This window comes from Podarcis tiliguerta, assembly GCF_965153285.1.
Source record: "Podarcis tiliguerta genome assembly, chromosome: 11".
Taxonomy (NCBI): Eukaryota; Metazoa; Chordata; class Lepidosauria; order Squamata; family Lacertidae; genus Podarcis; species Podarcis tiliguerta.
In genome coordinates this window covers 31015614-31037192 of record NC_139544.1, presented here as the reverse complement: position 1 = coordinate 31037192, position 21579 = coordinate 31015614, and the positions used below count along the sequence as shown (strand labels likewise).

The 21579-nt window shown below is 43.6% G+C and overlaps 1 long non-coding RNA gene across 1 annotated transcript; it reads left to right on the top strand.

The window, feature by feature from the left end:
- The first annotated feature begins 875 nt into the window (after positions 1-875).
- LOC310660202 lies at positions 876-12186 on the top strand. Its single transcript, XR_014503302.1, has 3 exons — positions 876-937; positions 2033-2094; positions 12115-12186. It is a non-coding gene; the product is annotated as an uncharacterized lncRNA (long non-coding RNA).
- The last annotated feature ends 9393 nt before the right edge of the window (positions 12187-21579 follow it).

The following is a 21579-nucleotide window of genomic DNA, read 5'->3' as shown; positions in this document are numbered from 1 at the left end:
GCAATGATAGTATCTTGCACTGCCTGGAGCTTTCCCTGGTAGTATCTCAAGGAGGTTTCAATACATATCGTTCTGAGATGCATTTTCCAAAAAAGAAAAGTAGAACACTTAAATTGTACAGTCAGTGGGTATGAACGGTAGATTGAAGCATGATAGGTGTTTATAGATGACTGCTTTACCACACTGCTAGATGAGCTAAAATGATGATGATAAAAAAATATCTGTACCGCATGGCGGGATGAAACCTCTTGAAGCATTCTACCTGTGTGAAACAGCAGCATGCATGCAGAGACAGCAGTGACTAGCATGCTAATCACTCTCCTCCAGGGGTGCCAACTTGAATAAAACATTGGGGAGCAGCCATGTGAACCCCACTCACATAATTGATCACAAGGCATGGCACATGTGCACCATTTGAATGGCAATGTCCATAAACATTTTGGGGGGGCTGACACCTCAAATATTTTGTGGGGGAGGGTGTGAAGTGACCTTGGCCCCTAGGAGTTGACTCCTATGTTCTCTTCCCATTGTCCTCCCCCCACAATTTAGAATTCTGGAAGATTCTGAGTTCTAATCACACAGGGAGGCCCCCTGAATGAGATGTTTCTCATTAGGGCTGCCATACGCTCAGCAAAATGGCGTCCAGGTGGCTTATTGCTTAACCAGCAAAATGTCCAGGAAAACCTGGCCATATGGCAAGTTGGGCTATTTTATTTAAAAATTTCTGGTAAAAAAAATCAAAGAAACCCCCCCCCCCAAGAAAGCTCAACAAATTTGACATAAAAGAAAAGAAAATATTGCAACCCTATTTCCCATTCCTCAACTTATGGAGGGCAACAGGGAAATAGAGGTGGGGTTTAGCACAACTCAGCCACCCTCTTTCCACCAGTGTGTTGCCTTTTGATGCTCCAAAACACCTGATTGAGCCCTCGATCGGGTAAGAGGGCCTGTGCGCAGTCCCAGTTTGAAATCCCTGTTGATATATTTTGCCATTTCTCACACTACCATGTTTAGAAGCATTTTCATTCACCCAAACTGCCAATTTGCCCAGATGTTTAAACAGATGCAGGAATTTGACACGCACACGCACCCACCCACCCAGTGATGTTGTATAGTGTAGTCTGGCATCCTTCGATTTAATAAGCATCTGTGTCTCTAAAGCTAATCCCACATAGTAATTTGACATAAGTAATATTAAATTTATCCATGAGAACTGCAATAGTTTTGCAGAACTCAACTAAAAGACCTACAAAGAAAAATTCCATGCCAGATGCCATTGATTACATCTGTCAAGCGGACAGTCTTGGTTTGTTTGCTAAGGGAGAAGGAATATTGGGCATAATGTGAGATCATCTTCTAAGGCCCTCCTTCGTGTGCCTTCTCCTTCAGAGGTCCGGAGGGTGGCAACACGAGAACGGGCCTTCTCTGCAGTGACTCACTGTCTGTGGAATGCTCTCCCCAGGGAAGTTCGCCTGGCACCTTCATTATACACCTTTAGGCACCAGGCAAAAATGTTCTTCTTTAACCAGGCCTTTGTTTGATCTGATTGACATCCTATGCCCTTTAAAAATGTGGCTCCTTTTTTGGAGGGGTGTTATTGGGTTGTTTTTATTTTGATTATATATATTGTGGTTTTTATATTGATCTTTTCTTTGAACCACCTTGAGACCTCCAGGTATAGGGCGGTATATAAATTCAATTAATAATGACGATGATGATGATGCTTGAGGAGCATTATTTCAATGAAATTTGCAGAGGATAACCTTGTGATCAGCTGCATACTTCCAGTGAGACTCCCACCACATGCAATCTTAATTTGCTCAGAGACTTACATTTGCATGTGTACATTTAAAACTGCATATGCAATTTATTATTATTATTATTGTTGTTGTTATTATTATTATTATTATTATTATTATTATTATTTAAATTGGTGTACCACCCTTCATCTGTAGTTCTTAGAGCAGTTCACAACATAAAATTACAAAATAATTGTGTCATGGCCTGTGTCCTGCATCTTTTATTTCCCTAGCAATGTTCCTGATGAAGTGTTTGGAGGAGAGAGGCATAGAGAAAAAGCTGGGATATTTGTAGGTAGGGACTAGATATATATATATTTTTACCATGAACCCCAGCAAATTTGCTAAGCATGTATGCAATTATTGATAGTTTCCACAACAACTTAATCTTTTTGCCTTCCTAGATGAGCACAGTACACATTTTACAACTCGTTTTCCCATATTGAACCATATGGGTATGTGTACATGTGCATATGCACATACAAAAGTAATTATTTTTAACAGACATTTATAGCCACTTGGGCTGTAATCCAGAGAACAAGATGGAAACTATTTAGTTAATGACTTGGGTATTTTTGGTTTTGGTTTTCAAAATCATCCTCATAGTCTAAACTCCCATGATGGCTTCCCCAACATATTGAGAGTTAAGATGCACAGTTTATTGTTTCAAATTATATGAGAGATGTGATGAATCCCCAAATACAGCACTGGTCACTTTTGAGCCAAGAAATGGTTCCAGGATACATTTTGTGGATGCTCGTGGATTTTAAATGCCAGCAGTCCAGTAGGTTTTTAATTACCAGTTTAAAATTGTGGATGGCAAAGGATGCAGGAAATATATATATTTGTGCACATATGGGACTTTTATTTTTTTATGTGTGTAATTTTGCATTTGGTAAAGAATGGAAATAAAGGACGTAAAGCCTGTTTATAGTGGCTAGCATCCAATCCAAGGGTAGCTTTGAATAAACAATTTTGAACACCAGTTCTCCTTATCATATCACTCATTTTTAAAGCTTCTGTCCATTTCCAAAATGGTTTTCATAAAGAATGAGGGCCTGCTTTTCCCAAAAAAGTAAGGGTTTTTTTAATGGCATTGAGCATTCGCAACTAAATCTATAGTTCTTTGAATCCTGAAGTTAATTTTCTTTTTAAATAAGCAACACCCAAAAGTTAATTTAGCAGTGAGAAGGCCTCTGACTATCGGATTCTTTTCTTTTTAAATAGAAAATAAAGTTCAAGTAGCGTCGGGCATGGGCCTACCCATATGTATTTGGAAGGAGGTAATAAATTATATAGTGTTGTGACTTGGGTTGTGTGCGGACTCTACAGGAAGATCACAATGTTGAATTAGCCTGTCACGGGCTATCAAAGTCCTGGCAGGGGACGTCAGGACCGGGGGCAAGATGGCGGGGTGGGAGCAGGAACGGGAGTCCAAAAGCCAGGAGTCAGGAAGCCAAGAGTCTGAGGGTCAGAGAGCCGGGAGTCAAAAAGCCAAGGCCTCGAGGGTCTGGAAGCAAGGAGGCACAAAGTCAAGTGTCCAAGGATCAAGAAGCAAGGAGTCACAAGGGCAGGGGTCCAAGGATCAAGAAGCAAGGGGTCAAGAGTCAAAGGTCCAAGGAGCAAGGAGTCAAGGAACAAAATGCAGCAAGGCAGGGAACGTGTTACTTTGGCAAAGAGCTGAAGGGAAATGCTGACCTTATATCCCTTCCCAGCTCTTGCCACCAGGTGGCAGTAACAGTAACAGGGAGAAATGTAAAGTATTGCACTTGGGCAAAAAAAATGAGAGGCACAAATACAAGATGGGTGACACCTGGCTTGAGAGCAGTACATGTGAAAAGGATCTAGGAGTCTTGGTTGACCACAAACTTGACATGAGCCAACAGTGTGACGCGGCAGCTAAAAAAGCCAATGCAATTCTGGGCTGCATCAATAGGAGTATAGCATCTAGATCAAGGGAAGTAATAGTGCCACTGTATTCTGCTCTGGTCAGACCTCACCTGGAGTACTGTGTCCAGTTCTGGGCACCGCAGTTCAAGAAGGACACTGACAAACTGGAACATGTCCAGAGGAGGGCAACCAAAATGGTCAAAGGCCTGGAAACGATGCCTTATGAGGAACGGCTAAGGGAGCTGGGCATGTTTAGCCTGGAGAAGAGGAGGTTAAGGGGTGATATGATAGCCATGTTCAAATATATAAGAGGATGTCACATAGAGGAGGGAGAAAGGTTGTTTTCTGCTGCTCCAGAGAAGCGGACACGGAGCAATGGATCCAAACTACAAGAAAGAAGATTCCACCTAAACATTAGGAAGAACTTCCTGACAGTAAGAGCTGTTCGACAGTGGAATTTGCTGCCAAGGAGTGTGGTGGAGTCTCCTTCTTTGGAGGTCTTTAAGCAGAGGCTTGACAACCATATGTCAGGAGTGCTCTGATGGTGTTTCCTGCTTGGCAGGGGGTTGGACTCGATGGCCCTTGTGGTCTCTTCCAACTCTATGATTCTATGATTCTATAGGTGCTGTGAGTTACCAATCGGCCTCACCTGTGAGGCTGCACCTTGCCTCTTCAGAACAAACTTAGGAAGGCCCCAGTCCTGGTCACAGGGCTTGGCTCCTGCACGCAAACCTGACATAGCCAGGCAAGGACCATAATGGCCTTAAGTATGGGTCATCAGTATAAGAAAGGATGTGGCTCTATGCCAGAGGGCAAATGGGTGGGCCCCGCCCCTCACCTGGCTGGTAGTTAGTAGGACAAGAGCCAGAGTTGGGTGTGTGAGAGAGAGCTGGGCTAATAAGCAAGCAGAAGCCTGAGAATAAGAGCCATGCTTGATTTCTGCTTGATGCCAAGGCTGTGGCTATGGGAGAAGGTCTGGGGTGTCAATGCTATGAAGCCCTCCATCATAGGCTCAGATTGTAAATATTGTGGGATATAATATGACTGAAGCAATCAAATACAACATTTCCTGTTTGCCCAGAGTGGACACACAGGAGAATGTTGCTCCAGCCAGGAGAACTTCCTGTCACACCTGGTCTGGAACATCCTCCCCCTGCATGTGACCAGGTAGATGGGCATGACCCTAGCAGAGCCTATAAAGGGGCTAGTCATGCAGCCATCTTCCTCTTGACTCTCTTGATCCCATCTCTTCTTGATGCCTTTTGCTGTCTGCTCTCAGCCAGCATCACATGCGCTCATCCCTCACAGAGGATGAACCCACACTTTTCTCTGTAACTACAAGCTAAAGCTGCCTTCAGAACCATACTTCAAACTGAATGTAGGTAAACCTTATCATTACTTTCAAAAGAAGACTGTTGTGTCATTATTGTTTTTAAAAGGGGATTTACCAGGAACAATCCAATCTGGACAAGCCAGACTGGATTGCTTAACTCGAATGGTTCTAATGAATCCAGCAACTAGCTTCCAGCAACGGTCAAGGGAATGTGCTCTGTTACTAGCTCACTAGCGTGAGTGAGGAAGGATAATATTTAATCAATATATCCTCTCCTACTATCCTCAACATTCCCATAAATATATGTAAATAAACCATATATCCTAAAGACACCACAGTCTCTGCTGTGCCTCATTTCAAAGAACCAAACCCTGGGTAAGTGTTGAAACCTGTGGAATTTTGCACCGCTCAGAGATTGGGATGGTGTGCAACAATATGTAGGCTCCGTTCATATTTCATGCAGCCTGTATATATTTGGTACTTGGACATACTACTAAAAATAGAATAAGAACCAGACCTAAGCCTTTCTTGAAACAGCTGTTTTAATATTTGGAAAGATTTGAACTTGTTCAAATTCAGATCTCTGCACAATATGCATTCCTGACACTATCTTAGAGACATTCTCCATTTCTAATGCAGATAGTAAGAAAAAAGAAAAGGGTGTGTTAGGGATGTTGAGAAAATGAGTAGGAGATCCAGATGTTGGGTTCAAGCCAGCTCTGTCTGCATTTAGCCTTACTTCCCTGCATATATCGCTTTTCATTCTCCATTGCTGAACTGTAGCTGTCTTCCTAGCTGCTCATTTTATTGAGATCATTTTGAATCCTGGTTTGTCAAATTTATTAGCTATCCCCAGGCCATTCCACAGAATGAGGTCGTAATATACATGATGGCTCCAGAATCTTCAGTTGCTAGCTTCTGCATTCTCTCTCTCTCTCTCTCTCTCTCCAGCCCCCCCCCCCCCTTAAATCTCTTTGCAAGCTATAAAGGAGGTAAAAACAGGCAAAAGGAGTGGGGAAATGAAAAGGGAAGACCTTACAGCTACCACAGGCATCATCTGATATGTATCCTCCAGTTGTTGATGGACTCCATCTCACATCAGGCTCAGTCAACAAGACCAATGGCCAGGGATGGTTGGAGTTGTAATGCAACAACATCTAGGAGGAACCAGCGTTCCTGCTATCCCTGACCACAAAAAGGAGAGCATGGAAGGAAAGGTAAGGAGTATTTGATCCAGGAAGGAAGTAACCTCCATACTGTGCAAATCTAATAGTGTCAAAGAACTTTCACAAAGAAAATGCTTGCAGTTTTTGGGTAGAGAATTCTACTCCTGCCAAGCTCCAGAATATAAACTAATCAATAATGCACAGTCATTCTAATACAGGAACTATACAAAGAGAACCTTTTTGGGAAATTACTTTATAAATGAGCAGAAGTATTGATTGCATGTCTGCGCTGCATCATGGAGACAGCCCCGAAGTTGCAGACAGAGTTAATATTTAATATCCACCTATCCAAGGGATCTCATTTTGACCGACAATGTTAAAAAGCAAAGCTGGAGAAGTATTCACTGGTGACCTTCTGCATTTGCAAACATGACGGGAAAGAGATCAGTGTATGGAATTGTCATTTTGAAACAATCAGTCCAGACTTGGAAGGCCTCCTGTTTGTTATTACATCCCATGAGACCACAGTGCATCCATCATACTAGCAAGCTTGGAAGATTCATGGCTAACTCAAGCATGTCCAGAATGATTAGGAATCTGGAGTCTGCCCCAAAGCCAATATTCACCTTTAGAAAGTATTGCAATTATCAGTAATTTATTGATAGGAAGTATCTAATGAGAAATTTTCCTTCACAATCCCACAATAAATTCTGTTTTGAAGTGGAGGAGCTGATAATGGGAACAAATTCTCCAAGAATGCGTAGCATGTTAAATAGCTGAATTAGAGAACACTCTTGTGCAGTACCACTGAATTCAGTGTGACTCACTCACAGTTAAGTGTGTACAGGGCGGGTGTGATGGCCTGGGAATCCGATTTAGAGGCTGAACCGGAGGAATCCCAGCCTGCACAGGAGTCCCCGCCTCCAGGGCCAGCTGAACTGGGGCAGGGCCTTGATTCTGAAGCGCCTGCACCTGTGCCGGATCCTCAGGAGCAGTCACCAGGTGAATCCACTCTGGCTCCGGAGGTGGTTGAGGATTCAGTGCCTACAGGTGAGTCTCCCCCTGGGTCCAGTAACCCTTCAGCCTCTCCTGAACTGCAGCGGCTCAGGGCAGAGAGGCGGAGGGAACTGGTTTCTCCCAGGAGGCGTGCTCACCTTAAGGCCAGGAGAGGCGGGTCTCCTGGGGGCCGGGACCTCCCCTGGCCTCAGAGAAGATAAAGGCCAGTCAGCCCGGTCCCAGGTTGTGGGTGCAACGTCCTTGAAGAGCTGTTTCAGCCAGCATCCAGTCCTGTTTCCCCAGAGTTCCTGTCCTTGCCCGGCTCCTCGCTGTGGACCCCGCTTTGCCCGTGGAGGACTGTCTGCCGACCCTCGACTCAGGTCCTGGACCTCGCTCCACGGTAACCTCCCCCCTGGACCAGCAGAGCAGTGGGGGTGGAATAGCCACAGCCCAAAAGTGGCCCATCAAACCACTTCAAGTGGCTGGCCAACTCTTTACAAAACTCAGCGCTTCATCTTTCATGGTGCTACAGCTATAAAGACTTAGCACTTAGAAAACTCCTTTGTGTTAAAACCTCCTAAAATGGCACTTCAGAAGAGGGGAAAGAGGCACATTTACAAGGCAAGTATCATAGGTGGCGGCTCTAGGAGGCCCTCGGTGCCAGGGCACTCACAAAATTTAATATGGGAACCCCGAAGCGACCTCCCAGATGACATACAAGGCCCCTGTGAACCTTGGAACACAACTTCTGGTTTCTATCGGAAGTCACATCAGAGGTGTCGCGAGGCCTTGGATGTGACCTCCAAGACCCCATGAGGCCTCAGAAAGTGCTGCTGTGCCACCGCCTCAATGTGATGTCATGACATCATGATGTCACATTATGTCACGGGCGCCATTGGGCACCCAGAACCTGGGGCCCAAGTCAGCACCTCTGGCAAATAGAGGGCTGCCCTCTCCATCTCAGGGCTAGGCTGGGAAGAAATATTCTCCTCCTCCTGGCCCAGTGCTGCAATGAAAACTATCCACGTGGCATGAGTGCGGATGTTGTCAGTCTGGTAGTTTCATCTAAGGTACATGAACTCAACTGAATTTCTCCTCCATCCCTAGTCATGATATGACGCTGGTGCAATAGTGCAAAACTGAACAGAGGCATTTTCCTGCCTTAAGCAAAGGACAAGGTGGTGGTGCCCCACTCCATTTACAGACAGAAGCTGACTGAACTAGCAGCTGAACATTGCTGCAACATTGCTGATAGGTCAGTATCCTCCACTGCACCTGAGGGCAGCAGGCTTAGCAGATTAGTTAAGGAGATGCAAGCGCAGGTGATGTCCTCCAGCATTTTGCCACTACTCTCTCAGCATCTGTTGCCTGAGGCAGCTGCCTCACTTCACCTAATGGGAGGCTCGGACTTGCAACAGGGGTGCAATGCTGGCATAAGTCCTCTCTGCCAGCATACTAGCCCCTCATTATATGGACCGACACTGAAAGTACTAGGCTTTCTCATAGCAGAAGAGAAATTCACATTGATTGTACATGATCTTTAGTTTAATTTGTCCCCTATAAGTTTTAGCTGTTTATACATCCGAACTTAAATCATGCATCTTGCGATTGGAATTAAAGAAATCAATTGATAATTTATTTTTTAGTAGGTGTTAGATGCTTAAGGGCATTTTTTTCTCCCTTAATTGGGCTATTTAAACACTGCACAAGATTTTCTGGCAGAGAAGTTTTAGGCTATAAAAAATCAATCCTTTAATTACTGGGAGGGGGGTTGCTTGTGTGTGGGGTTTTTTTTCTTTTTCTTTTTTATTATTATTACTTTTCCAACACTCTGAATCTAAAGATGCATGTTGCAATTATATGCCAATTATTCCTTTCATCTCTACTGGCTGAAACACTGCCAGTTTTTAACCTTTTAAAGTGTTTTATCACACTGCAAGTCAAATAGTGCAACTTAAACTATATGGAGAAACTCACACTTGGTGATTAGCAAGTTCTGCAGCTTGTACCTGCTAAAATGCATTAGGATCCAGCCTATATTTCCATTCAGGATTAGACCACAGCCAAGTAGACATAAGGCTCACCTACCTGGCATCAATCGGAATAAGGAAGGCCTCAGATAATGGCTTAGAACCTAATTTAGGTGGGAGTATCCTATCAGTGGAATTCTGCTAATGAGGTTATCCCACCAGCAGAAACAGGGTGACACTTTTGTATGACTCTCCCTTTCCCTTTGCAGCCCCATCACCAGAAAGTTGGAGGGTATGAGCTCTCTCACATACACATTCAATGAACAAAGAAAAGGGAGTAGGGGCCAGGAGACATGGGATGAGAGCCAGTAGTCAGAACCAAAAGACAAATCAGGAAGTGCAGGCAAGGAACAAACCAGAAGTCAGGTCTGTAGGCCAAGTCTAGGCCAAAAGACAAACAAGGATCAAGGATCAGGGCCAAAGTCTCATCAAAATGGGAGCACACAGGGTCAACGATACAGGAAATCAGGGCCAAAGGCTAATCCTGTCCTGAGCACAATGGACCATATTTCTGAGGAGGATTGCATCCTTAGCACCTACAGGCTGCTTCTGGCAAGTAGCAACTAATATGCATGCAAAATCCACTAACAACACAAAGGAAAGCAATGACCCTTCTGTTAAAACAGCAATAGTGAATATGTAAATAGCCAAGTGATTTGCCCTTATATTTACAAATAATGTGTGCATGTTTTTTTAACTTTCATGGCACAGAACTTAGGTGAGAAGCATTCATAGCAAAAGCCCATTCCGTGATAGGGGTCAAATGGGAGGGCAGAAGCAAATCTGCTCAAGAGTCCATTTTCAATGGATTCCTCTGACATCCTGAGTGCAGATATGGTCCCCATGTAGATGTGATGCCATGGAAGCAAGCAGCATACTTGCTTGATTAAGCTGTATATGGCTCTGTAAGCTCTGGGTTTTTTTGCAGTTGCGTCCTTACTTGTTCCATACCTCATGCAGCATACAATGTCAGGTGTGGGGCAGGAGGTGTTGTCTGGGCAAAGTGGGATCCATGCTGAGCCTCCTCAGGTCCATAGGCCAGAGGTTTCCCACCTCTGTTGTAAAGTATCCTGTGGTGATAACTGAGGGTCAGAAAAGGGTACAAATCTGCAAGGCGCATTTCTTTGCTCATCGGGTGTGGTTGTGAGCAGCCATATGCAGTTCTTCTGCAGATTTATCAAATATATAACATTAGGAGTTGTGCTGGATTCATATTAATGTGCAGCCCAGTATTACATGGCTCATGTGCATTTCAGGCATTTCTGAAGGGCAATTCTTAAAGCCCACACAAAGTTCTCTTTTTCCTTTCCCCTTGTTGCTCCGTCACCTTTCTGTATTTTTACAGGTGCTTTGGGCTTTTGCATTGATATATTAACCCCCAAGTATCAATACACACAGACATTAGCAGCACCCAACCGCAGCCACACCTGCACCAATCTACAATGCTCTCCATTGAAGGCATTTTACAACTCTTTTAAACAGCCAGCGTCGAACATGGAGAATGCTATAAATGCGGATTATTAAAATGTTGCTGTTGGATGGTTGTTTTACAGCTACACTTGGCAGTGGCTTGGGAAAGGAGTCCTAACTAGTTTATTGCTGTGGTTTTCCACGTCTTAAAAGCCACATTATTAACGGGTTGTGTGAAAAAACAACAACCCAACAACAACTACTAGAAGATGTGCATTGTGCTTTTCGTTTTGATTTTACTGTTTGCACGCAATTTTGGATGTAATTTGTGATGTCTCAGCGGCTTTTTACATAGCCAAGTATGTTGTGAATTGCACTGCGTGCTGTTTTGCTTTGCAGATTTTGCGATATGAAAACTACCCCACCCTCGCCTCAGTTCTTTGGCACTCGTCTTCGTAGTGAACATGTGCCAGCCCTTAGTGAGCCAGCTCCACAGATGAATCTTCTGCTGCTAACACCTCCAGCCATTCTTTTATGTCAATACATACCTAGAAGGCTGCACATTCTGGGCATGATCCAGAGAAATGTTGGCACAGTGAACACCCATTACATTTGGATCTGAAGGACACCTCAGTGATGCTCCCGCTTCATCTATTGTTGTTAATTTGCTGAAAAGTCCACAGAGAAGTTAATGCCACTAAAAAGAGCTCCACTGGATCAGAGCAAAGGCCTGTCTGGTCCAGCATCCTTTTTCTCACTGTGATCAAGCAGATGCCCCTGGAAAGCCCCCAAGCAGGACATGAGCACAACAGCCCTCTCCCAGTGACTGGTGTTCCAAGGCATGTGGCATGTTATCCTAGAGGTAGTATATAGTTGCCATAACCATGAGAGTCTTATCCTCCATGAATTTGCCTTTCACAGAACATCTATGTAATTCCACCTCTATTTTTTTTAAAAAAAACACCAAGCCTTTCAAAATCCACTTTGAGTTCATGGTTTGTTGCTTACCGTGCAACATGTCTGGTCGAAAACAAGCCCTACTTAGTTCCAGGGGTGCCAACTTGAACAAAACAATTGGGGAGGGCAGGTAAACCCCACTCCACATAATCCATCATATGACATGGTGCAAGCATACAATCTGAATGGCAATGCCCATCAACTTTGTGGGGGCCTGGCCCCCTCAATTATTTTATGAGGGGCAAAGACCCTTCGGCCCCTAGGAGTTGACTCCTATGCTTAGTTTAATGTTCCCAGTTAAGTAGATGTAGGATAGGGTTGCCATATTTCAAAAAGTAAAAACCAGGACACCCCCAAAATTGTTGAGCTTTTCTGGTGATGTCCGGGGAAAACCAGACGTATGGCAGTTGTAGTATAGGCTATCATAGGGTGAGAGGAGATTCAGTGGAGGTTGTTCCAACACATCCAAGACCTGGCAGCTGACAGTGGACAGGGAGGGAAGTAACACTGATTTCTCTTCTCTCTCTTTTTAGCCATTTCTGGTTCCTCCTTCCCAACACCAACACCCTCCCATGGCCTATAATGGGAGTGAAATTAACAGGGACATGCCCTGCTGTCAGTGAAATCCGTGAATCCTGGGATATGAATAAAATGTGTAGGATTATGCCTGGTTGTGACAGCCCTCTAACAGAACAGCTACTCTGTTCTTAATGGTGGAAGCGTTTCACAGTGTTAACCTACTGCATGCCATTTTGCACTATTATGCTACTTTAGAATGCTAAAGTAGGGAGTCAAGAGATAAAAGGAACAACTGGCAAGTTTGGCCTTGGAGTTCAAAATGAAGCAGGGCAAAGGGTAATAGAGTTCTGTCAAGAGAACAAGCTGGTCATCACAAACATTCTTTTCCAACAACACAAGAGATGACTCTACACATGGACATCACCAAATGGGCAGCATCAAAATCAGATTGATTATATTCTCTGCAGCGAAAGATGGAGAAGCTCTATAAAGTCAGCAAAAACAAGACCTGGAGCTGACTGTGGCTCAGATCATCAGCTTCTTATAGCAAAATTCCAGCTTAAACTGAAGAAAGTAGGAAAAACCACTGGGCTGGTAAGACACAATCTAAATCCAATCCCTTATGAATACACAGTGGAAGTGAGGGACACGTTTAAGGATTTAGATTTGGTGGACAGAGTGCCTGAAGAACTATGGATGGAGTCTTGTAACATTATACAGGAGGCAGCAACGAAAACTGTCCCAATGAAAAGAAATGCAACAAAGCAAAGTGGCTGTCCAATGAGGCCTTACAAATAGCGGGGAAGAGAAAGCAAGCAAAATGCGAGGGAGCTAGTGAAAGATACAGGAAATTGAATGCAGATTTCCAAAAAATAGCAAGGAGAGACAAGAGGGCCTTCTTAAACAAGCAATGCAAAGAAATAGAAGAAAACAACAGGATGGGAAAACCCAGTGATCTATTCAAGAAAATTGGAGCTATGAAAGGAACATTTTGTACAAAGATTACCATAATAAAGGACAAAAGTGGAAAGGACCTAATGGAAGCAGAATATACCAGAAAGATATGGAGGTCTCGTACACCCCAGGTAATGTGGTTGCTTACCTTGAGCCAGACATCCTGGAGAGTGAAGTCAAATAGTCCTTAGAAAGCACTGCTAACAACAAAGCCAGTGGAAGTGATGATATTACAGCTGAACTATTTAAAATTTTAAAAGATGATGCTGTTAAGGTGCTACACTCAATATGCCAGCAAGTTTGGAAAACTCAGCAGTGTCCAGAAGATCAGTCTACATCCCAATCCCAAAGAAGGGCGGTGCCAAAGAATGCTCCAACTACCGCACCATTGCACTCATTTCACACGCTAGCAAGGTTATGCTTAAAATTCTACAAGGCAGGCTTAAGCAGTATGTGGACCAAGAACTCCCAGAAGTGCAAGCTGGATTTCGAAGGTGCAGAGGAACCAGACACCTAATTGCAAACATGCGCTGGATTATGGAAAAAGCTAGAGAGTTCCAGAAAAACATCTACTTCTGCTTCCTTGACTACTCAAAAGCATTTGACTGTGTCGACCACAGCAAACTATGGCAAGTTCTTAAAGAAATGGGAATGCCTGATCACCTCATCTGTCTTCTGAGAAATCTCTATGTGGGATAAGAAGCTACAGTTAGAACTGGATATGGAATAACTGATTGGTTCAAAATTGGGAAAGGAGTACGACAAGGCTGTATAGTCTCTCTCTGCTTATATGCAGAATTCATCATGTGAAAGGCTGGGCTGAATGAATCGCAAGCCGGACTTAAGATTGCCGGAAGAAATATCAACAACCTCAGATATGCAGATGACACAACCTTGATGGCAGAAAGTGAAGAGGAATTAAAGAACCTTTTAATGAGGGTGAAAGAAGAGAGCGCAAAATATGGTCTGAAGCTCAACATCAAAAAAAACTAAGATCACGGCCACTGGTCCCATCACCTCCTGGCAAATAGAAGGGGAAGAAATGGAGGCAGTGAGAAATTTTACTTTCTTGGGTTCCATGATCACTGCAGATGGTGACAGCAGTCACAAAATTAAAAGATGCCTGCTTCTTGGGAGAAAAGCAATGACAAACCTAGACAGCATCTTAAAAAGCCGAGACATCTCCTTGCCGACAAAGGTCCATATAGTTAAAGCTATGGTTTTCACAGTAGTGATGTATGGAAGTGAGAGCTGGACCATAAAGAAGACTGATTGCCAAAGAATTGATGCTTTTGAATTATGGTGCTGGAGGAGACTCTTGAGAGTCCCATGGACTGCAAGAAGATCAAACCTACCCATTCTGAAAGAAATCAGCTCTGAGTGCTCACTGGAAGGACAGATCCTGAAGCTGAGGCTCCAGTACTTTGGCCACCTCATGAGAAGAGAAGACTCCCTGGAAAAGACCCTGATGTTGGGAAAGATGGAGGACGCAAGGAGAAAGGGACAACAGAGGACAAGATGGTTGGACAGTGTTCTTGAAGCTACCAACATGAGTTTGACCAAGCTGCGGGAGGCAGTGGAAGACAGGAGTGCCTGGTGTGCTCTGGTCCAGGGGGTCACGAAGAGTCGGACACGACTAAACGACTAAACAACAACAACTTCTTGTGCAATAGAAAATGGCTTACTCAAGAACTGTCCTTCCCTGAAGGAGCGTCTCCACCTCCATCAAACAGGCCAAAAACTTAGGTCCAGCTCCAAGGGTCTTTTGGTAGTTCCCCCACTGCAAGAAGTGAAGTTACAGGGAACTAGGCAGAGGGCTTTCTAGGTAGTGAAGCAGATAAATAAGTATACAACATTCCAAAGATATCCGAAGGCAGCCCTGTATCAGGAAGTTTTTAATGTTTGATGTTTTACTGTGCTTTTATTATGTTGGAAGCTGCCCAGAGTAGCTGCCTCATCAGTGGCAGAGCTTCATGCTCCGGCACCGGGGGGCGGAGAGCAGGCGGGGGTGGGGCTGGCGTGCGTCCCGGGGGCGTGGTGCCCGTCCTGGGGCAGCCCCGATGGCACCCTACCAGGATCGCGCTGCCAGGGGCGGTGTGCTCCCCTTGCACTCCTCTTCCTCTGCCAGTGTGCCTCATTAAGTTCCCTCCAGTCTTTTGTAATTTAGTTTGTAAACTCCTTGTGCTAGGGACCAGACATATTTTTGCTTTCGCTGATGTTACTTTGTGAAGCTCCATAATCAAAGAGAGAAAATGTTACGTTGTGATACTGAGACATGGCGGCATAATCACCAGGCAGGGTCAATGTTTTAAAATCAATTCAGTCTGATTTTAACATGCAAAGAGTGGTTGCAGAAACTGAGCCTTGCCTTAAGAGTGGCCTGGAACAGGCCTGAGGTTACAGCTTCCCTAAAACCTAATGTGAAACGTATAACACAGCAGTCTGATTAGAAGTTGTGCTTACAGGGTAGTCGTGGACTTTAGGGATATATGGCGTCTAAGGTCAGCTCCTAATAAGAACAAAAGCTGAAGGTGGCTTAAATCCCAACCCCACACGCAAGGCATTCTGATGCCATCTCTTATTGCAGCCTGGCCAGTGCCTGCAAGTCAGTTGCCCAGAAGAGGCCAGCCTTGATTCCTTGTCAAATATCGCCACCAGGTGGCTTAATAATAGAAGAGGTCTTACTGGTGAAAAGAAATAAGAAAGCCTTTTGGCACTTGTAAAAACCATTAAAAACAGTTCTCCACAAAGCTATTAAGCAAATATGTGGTTTGGAATAGAGGATTAGCCTACATCAAAGCCATTTTATCTAGCTCTTCAAAAGCTTAAATCAACACAATTAACTTTTCCTCCTTGATAGGTATATTCAATTATCTAGTCGTGTGATGTATTATTTCTCTCTCTCTCTCTCTCTCTCTCTCTCTCTCTCTCTCTTTCTCTCTCTCTCTCTGTCTCTCTCTCTCTTAAATCAAGAGAACAAAAGAGGAAAATTACCTCCAAAAATAACAGATACTTCAGGTTATTATGTGGACACTAAATTATTTTTTTATTTGTTGCCTTTACATGCCAACTTTTTCTCCAAAGAGCAGAAGGTGACATACATGGTTCTCCCCCATCTCATTTAATCCCCACAACAACCCTCTGAGGTAGGCTAGGCTGAGAGACAGTGACTGGCTCAAGGTCACCCAGTGAGCTTCATGGGCAAGGAGTATTTGAACCCTGGTCTCCCAGGTCCTAGTCTGACACTCAAACCACTACACCACACTGATGGTGTTATGCATTTTGATAATAAGTTAGCATCCCTATCATGACCTACTGTGGGGAAGAATGGCGTGAAACTAAACTTAAATTTAAACCACATTCCCCTCTCATTTCTGAGATACAGTTCATTTTGGTCATTCTTTGCCAGAGAACGGAAATTGAGGCAGAAGACTTTAGCTCTCTGAAGGTGTTATGAACTCAGCGTTTCTGACAGAGTGAGGATGTGTTTTACCACATCCACCTCACATTTCTGAGACACATAACATCCTGGTTATTCTCTTCCTCTGCTTTCCTTACAGAACAGAAACTGAGGCACGACATTCTTAAGTGTCACAGCCACCAGTGAGCCAGACAGTTTTTGAAACACCAACAGTGTGTGTGTATGTGTAAGTATGCATATAATACCAGAATATCTGGTGAAGCAGCAAACTAGTAGAAATAGAAATAGTGTTCCTGTGCTTACCAGAAACTGACAGGAAATGGCAATAGAGTCAAGGGGTGTCTCAGCCAGCACCATGCAAGCACATGGTTGCTGACTGGCATGACTCAAATTGGTTATTTTTGTTGTATATATTTCAACAATCCCAAAGTTACAACTGATGTAACTGATGATCTGTCATGGAAGAAGAGTGCCCTCTCTGTGGAACACCCTCCCAGATGTCAAGGAGATAAAGGATTACACAACTTTTAGAAGACATCTGAAGGTGGCCCTGTACAGTGGTACCTCGGGTTACATACGCTTCAGGTTACAGACTCTGCTAACACAGAAATAGTACCTCGGGTTAAGAACTTTGCTTCAGGATGAGAACACTAATCATGCTCTGGTGGCGCAGCAGCAGCAGGAGGCTCCATTAGCTAAAGTGGTGCTTCAGGTTAAGAACAGTTTCAGGTTAAGAACAGACCTCCAGAATGAATTAAGTACTTAACCTGGTACCACTGTATCAGGAAGCTTTTAATGTTTGACATTTTATTATGTTTTTATATGTGCTGGAAGTGCCCAGAGTGGCTGGGGAAACCCAGCCAGAAGGGCAGGGTCTAAATAATATAATGGTTGTTGTTGTTACCCAGACTATGTTGCTTAATGTGAAGGGGGCCCCATGGCAGTTCAAGCTTCAGGGCCCAAAAAATGTAGGTCCACCTACAGGTAAGGGGAAGCCTGAATAAAATAGATAAAAAGCATAGGCTGGCATTTTTATTATGACAATGTCACATGGACACCAGGGAATGGGGCTTAACTTGTGTGCATGAGAAGCCCTGAATCCAGGATAAACTCCCATCTTGAAGTATCATACACACTTCATGGATGTATTCACACACACATTCATTTTCCTACTTTCCTACTGTCTCACCCAGCTGGAGGCCACAGAAACTTGGCCCACAACACTGCCTCAGCAAATAAGTGCTTTAGCTAGGGAATTTAGAAATCCTTTGGGGTATTTCTATGTGAGCTAAGTCTTCAGTTAGGGTAGGAAATAAAAGCCTAGGATTCTTATTCATATTGCTCTGATTGTTTTGTCAGTGCAGTCATCATGCTATTCTCATGTTCCATTCTTCATCTGTGTTATGTTCTAAGTTGCCATATTTCAAAATGGGAAAACTTTGCAGAGAGATTTGGCATGTCTCCTAAAGTCTGGGCACTTGTAGTGAATTCAGCATGTGGTTAATTTACAGTACAATGGTATACATGTCTACTTCGAAGTAAGTTTCTTTGCATTTAATGGGGCTTACTCCCAACTACAGGCGTAAGCCCCATGGGTAGAGAAAGGTTCCATGTTCACGCCAACCTGGGATTAAGCTTAGTTGAACACCAGTGGAATGTATGCATCTGAATATGGAACAGATTAAGACCAGTTGAAGTATCGATGCTGTACTGTAGGGACAGAAGAAACATGTTCATTGCAATAGGAAGATGCATCACTCTGGCTAAAGGTAGCAAAAACTGATGTCCATGCTACAAGTGTTAAATTTCCTTTTGCAGCCATTTCATACCTCTTTCTGTATCTTCACAAGCTATGTGTGGCAGGTTGGACTGGTGGTTGGCTGGCCCAAGGCAGGAAGTGAGAAAAGTCAACAATGAGTTAAATCAGTTTAAAATGTGAAACTGCACCTTTTCAGAGCGTAGTTGCCAAACTGGTTTTTTGTTTTGTTCGCTGTAAAAGAAACACAACCCAGATATGGTAGGCATCAATCAAAGCATGGGGGCGAAGATGCCTGGCATTGTATGTGTTTTGACTTCCAATGTCTCATCACCTCTCCCTATTTTAACCTGTCAATGGTATGACTATATTACAAATTATAGTAAGATAGCTGTTGAGGTAATCCAATATTATGTTGCTGTAGTTTTTACTCCGAGCATGCCAAGAATATAACAGGGGAATGGTGGGAAATGTTCACTGTGTGCTTCACAGCTGAAGTATTGTCATTCAATGCCTTGCTGCATTTCTCCTCCCCCCAATGGGGAAATGCAATGGGGAAGAGACTGGCTAAGTTAAATTGATTGTGCAGGGAAGATTGATTTCTTGTGAGGAGGAGGATATGGGGGTTCTTGGGGGGTGGGTTGTTGTTGCTGGTATAAACACTTAAATGGGTTGTTGCTGTTACATTCATTATATATTCCACCTCTCCTCCAAAGAATTCAAGGTGTGGTGTGTGGTTTTCCCACTATTTTTTTATCCTCACAATAACCCCAAGAGGTAAGTTAAGCTAAGAGACAGTGACTGGCCTGAAGTCACCCAGTGAACTTCATGGCTAAGTTAGGATTTCAAATACTTTTTGCTCAAAAAGGAAAAGGAATTACAACATTTGTTGTTGCTGCTGCTGCAGCTGCGGCTGTTGCTGCTACTACTATCATTATGTAACTCCAACAAATGGATACACTGCTTGTTTTTTAAATCACCCAAGCATCAGCATCCAACGATTTTCTGTAAATCTATCAATCACTTTTAGTGGGATAGGAGAACTGGGGGGGGGGGGATCACATCTGGCAACCAATGGACCAGTTTGGTTTCAGATGGTACATGGGTAGCTGAGTCTAAAAAGCCCAGGACACAAATTTTCAGGGCCCTCTAGCAGCTATGGTGGCTCCCATACCTGAAGTAATGTATTTAGAGTTAACTCTAGAAGTGTATACTTGATTCTGACCAAACTAAGCCTCTAGGAGAATTGAGTATACTGTACACTTCCATAGTTAACCCTAAATACATTACTTCCAGTAAATGAGCCAACATAGCTGCTTGAGGGCCATGAAAATTTGTGTCCCAACTCCCGGGCTTTTTAGACTCATCTACCCATGTAATGCTACTAACATGAGTTTGACGAAACTCCGGGAGGCAGTGGAAGACAGGAGTGCCTGGCGTGCTCTGGTCCATGGGGTCACAAAGAGTCGGACACGACTAAATGACGAAACAGCAACACCTATGTAATATCTGAAACCAAAGGGGTGCATTGGTTGCCAGACGTGAAGTTTATTGACATTATTTTCAGCTCTCCTACCCCATTATTTGGAGTCTCCACCCACTCTTCATCTGAAATGCCATGGCTGGCCTTGGACTGAGTGTAGCATTCCCAACCTAAGATCAGCTGGTGGAGGACCTGCAGCAGCATGTCTTGTTTATAACTCACAATTTGCTGTGCATCTGATTTAGAGATAAGATTGGATTTTCACAAAGCCCAGCCGCAGAACAAGAAGAAAAGCTCTTGGGCCTGGGGGAATTCATCAGCACACCATATAGTCAAGATATGGGTCAAGCAAAAGTGTGGATGAACCCTTAGACTACATTTTAATTCATTTTTATTTGAATTAGTTGTTATTAAACAATAAATTAACAGAACAACTATGGTAGGAACTAATTAAAATATGTTTAAATTAATATGAGCTGTACTTTAATGGAAATTGGTTTTTTAAAAATTGCTTTTATTGTCAAAATCAATACTTAATAATTTAATGCAATGACATCAACTTAAGGACAATTCTCTGAATCACAGAAGGTAGAGAAGTGTTCTTGTTCTATTACATCTGGGTCAGCTCTGCTTTCAGTATTCAGCATGAATCTACATATGAGTAAGTCTCAATTTGATTGCTGTCGGAGTTGGCTGTCTATAAATAGTGCAAGTCATCAGCATTTAGCAGAGTCTCCTTTTTAACCTGCTGAAGCAGCTTTTCCTGTGGGGCGGGGGGAAGAATGCGTGTTTTAAGCTTCCTCTTTGCTCACATCTGTGAGTCTTGTAAATGGCAAAGAAAGAAGGCAGCCAGAGCATTGTTATTTCTGGTGGAAGGAACAGAATGCATATATCAGTGCAACTCTACTGTTAGACAGCATTAATACTGGTGCTTAGATAATGTCATCACTGTAGAGATTAAAATACATTCATTTATTTCTCTTTCTGCCTGTTTTTCTTCCTAAAAGTGAAGCATAGGGTCAACAAATTCATCTAGCCAGACTTCTATCCAACGCACAATAGCTTGACAGTAAAACCTCAGGAGCAGGTTACCTGAAAGACTACTTTTTCTTTCAGAGACCATGAAATGCTTCTGACTGATGGGGTGGCCCAGGTGGGGCTGTGTTGCGTATCTGGCTTCCCAAGGGTACATGTAACTGCCAGTAACTCAGAGGAGGCAGGCAAGGCAGTGGTGAGCTTGCTGAAGCGCAGGCACAGTGGTGGAGCCAATCCATCAGTTCCGTGGCTGCATCCATACAGTGTCCATCTCGCTGCTGCCTGGCCCTGCCTCCTCTCAGTAACTATCATGCACTGTTGGGAAGCCAGGTTAGTAACGCAGCCCCATTCACACCACCCTGCCAACTTCTTCTGACTATATGGTCACTTGGAGCATCTGGGGGAAATTGTGGTACTGCACCCTACAGAATTCATAGGGTGACGACCCAAAAATGGGCATTTCCCACTATTGCCGCTCTGTTGTGGAATGCCTTGCCCTCTGTCATATGTGAAGCAGCGACCAATGGTTGCTTCAGGCATCTTCTAAGGACATATCTTCTTGCTTGGGTTTCCCTGAGCTATAAGATTGGACCCGGGTTTTGTCTGTAAGTATTCCCTAAATTTTTTAAAGTATGTTTTTATACTTCCGTTTTACGGGTTTCATGTTATATTATTGTATTATTATTAGTATTTGTTAAATTCCCTGAATTCCTTTTAAAAGTATGCTTTTATGCTTCCATTTTACTTATATTCTTATTCTTATTCTTATTCTTATTTTTATTATTAAATTTGGTATACTGCACTTCATCCGCAGATCTCAGGGTGGTTCA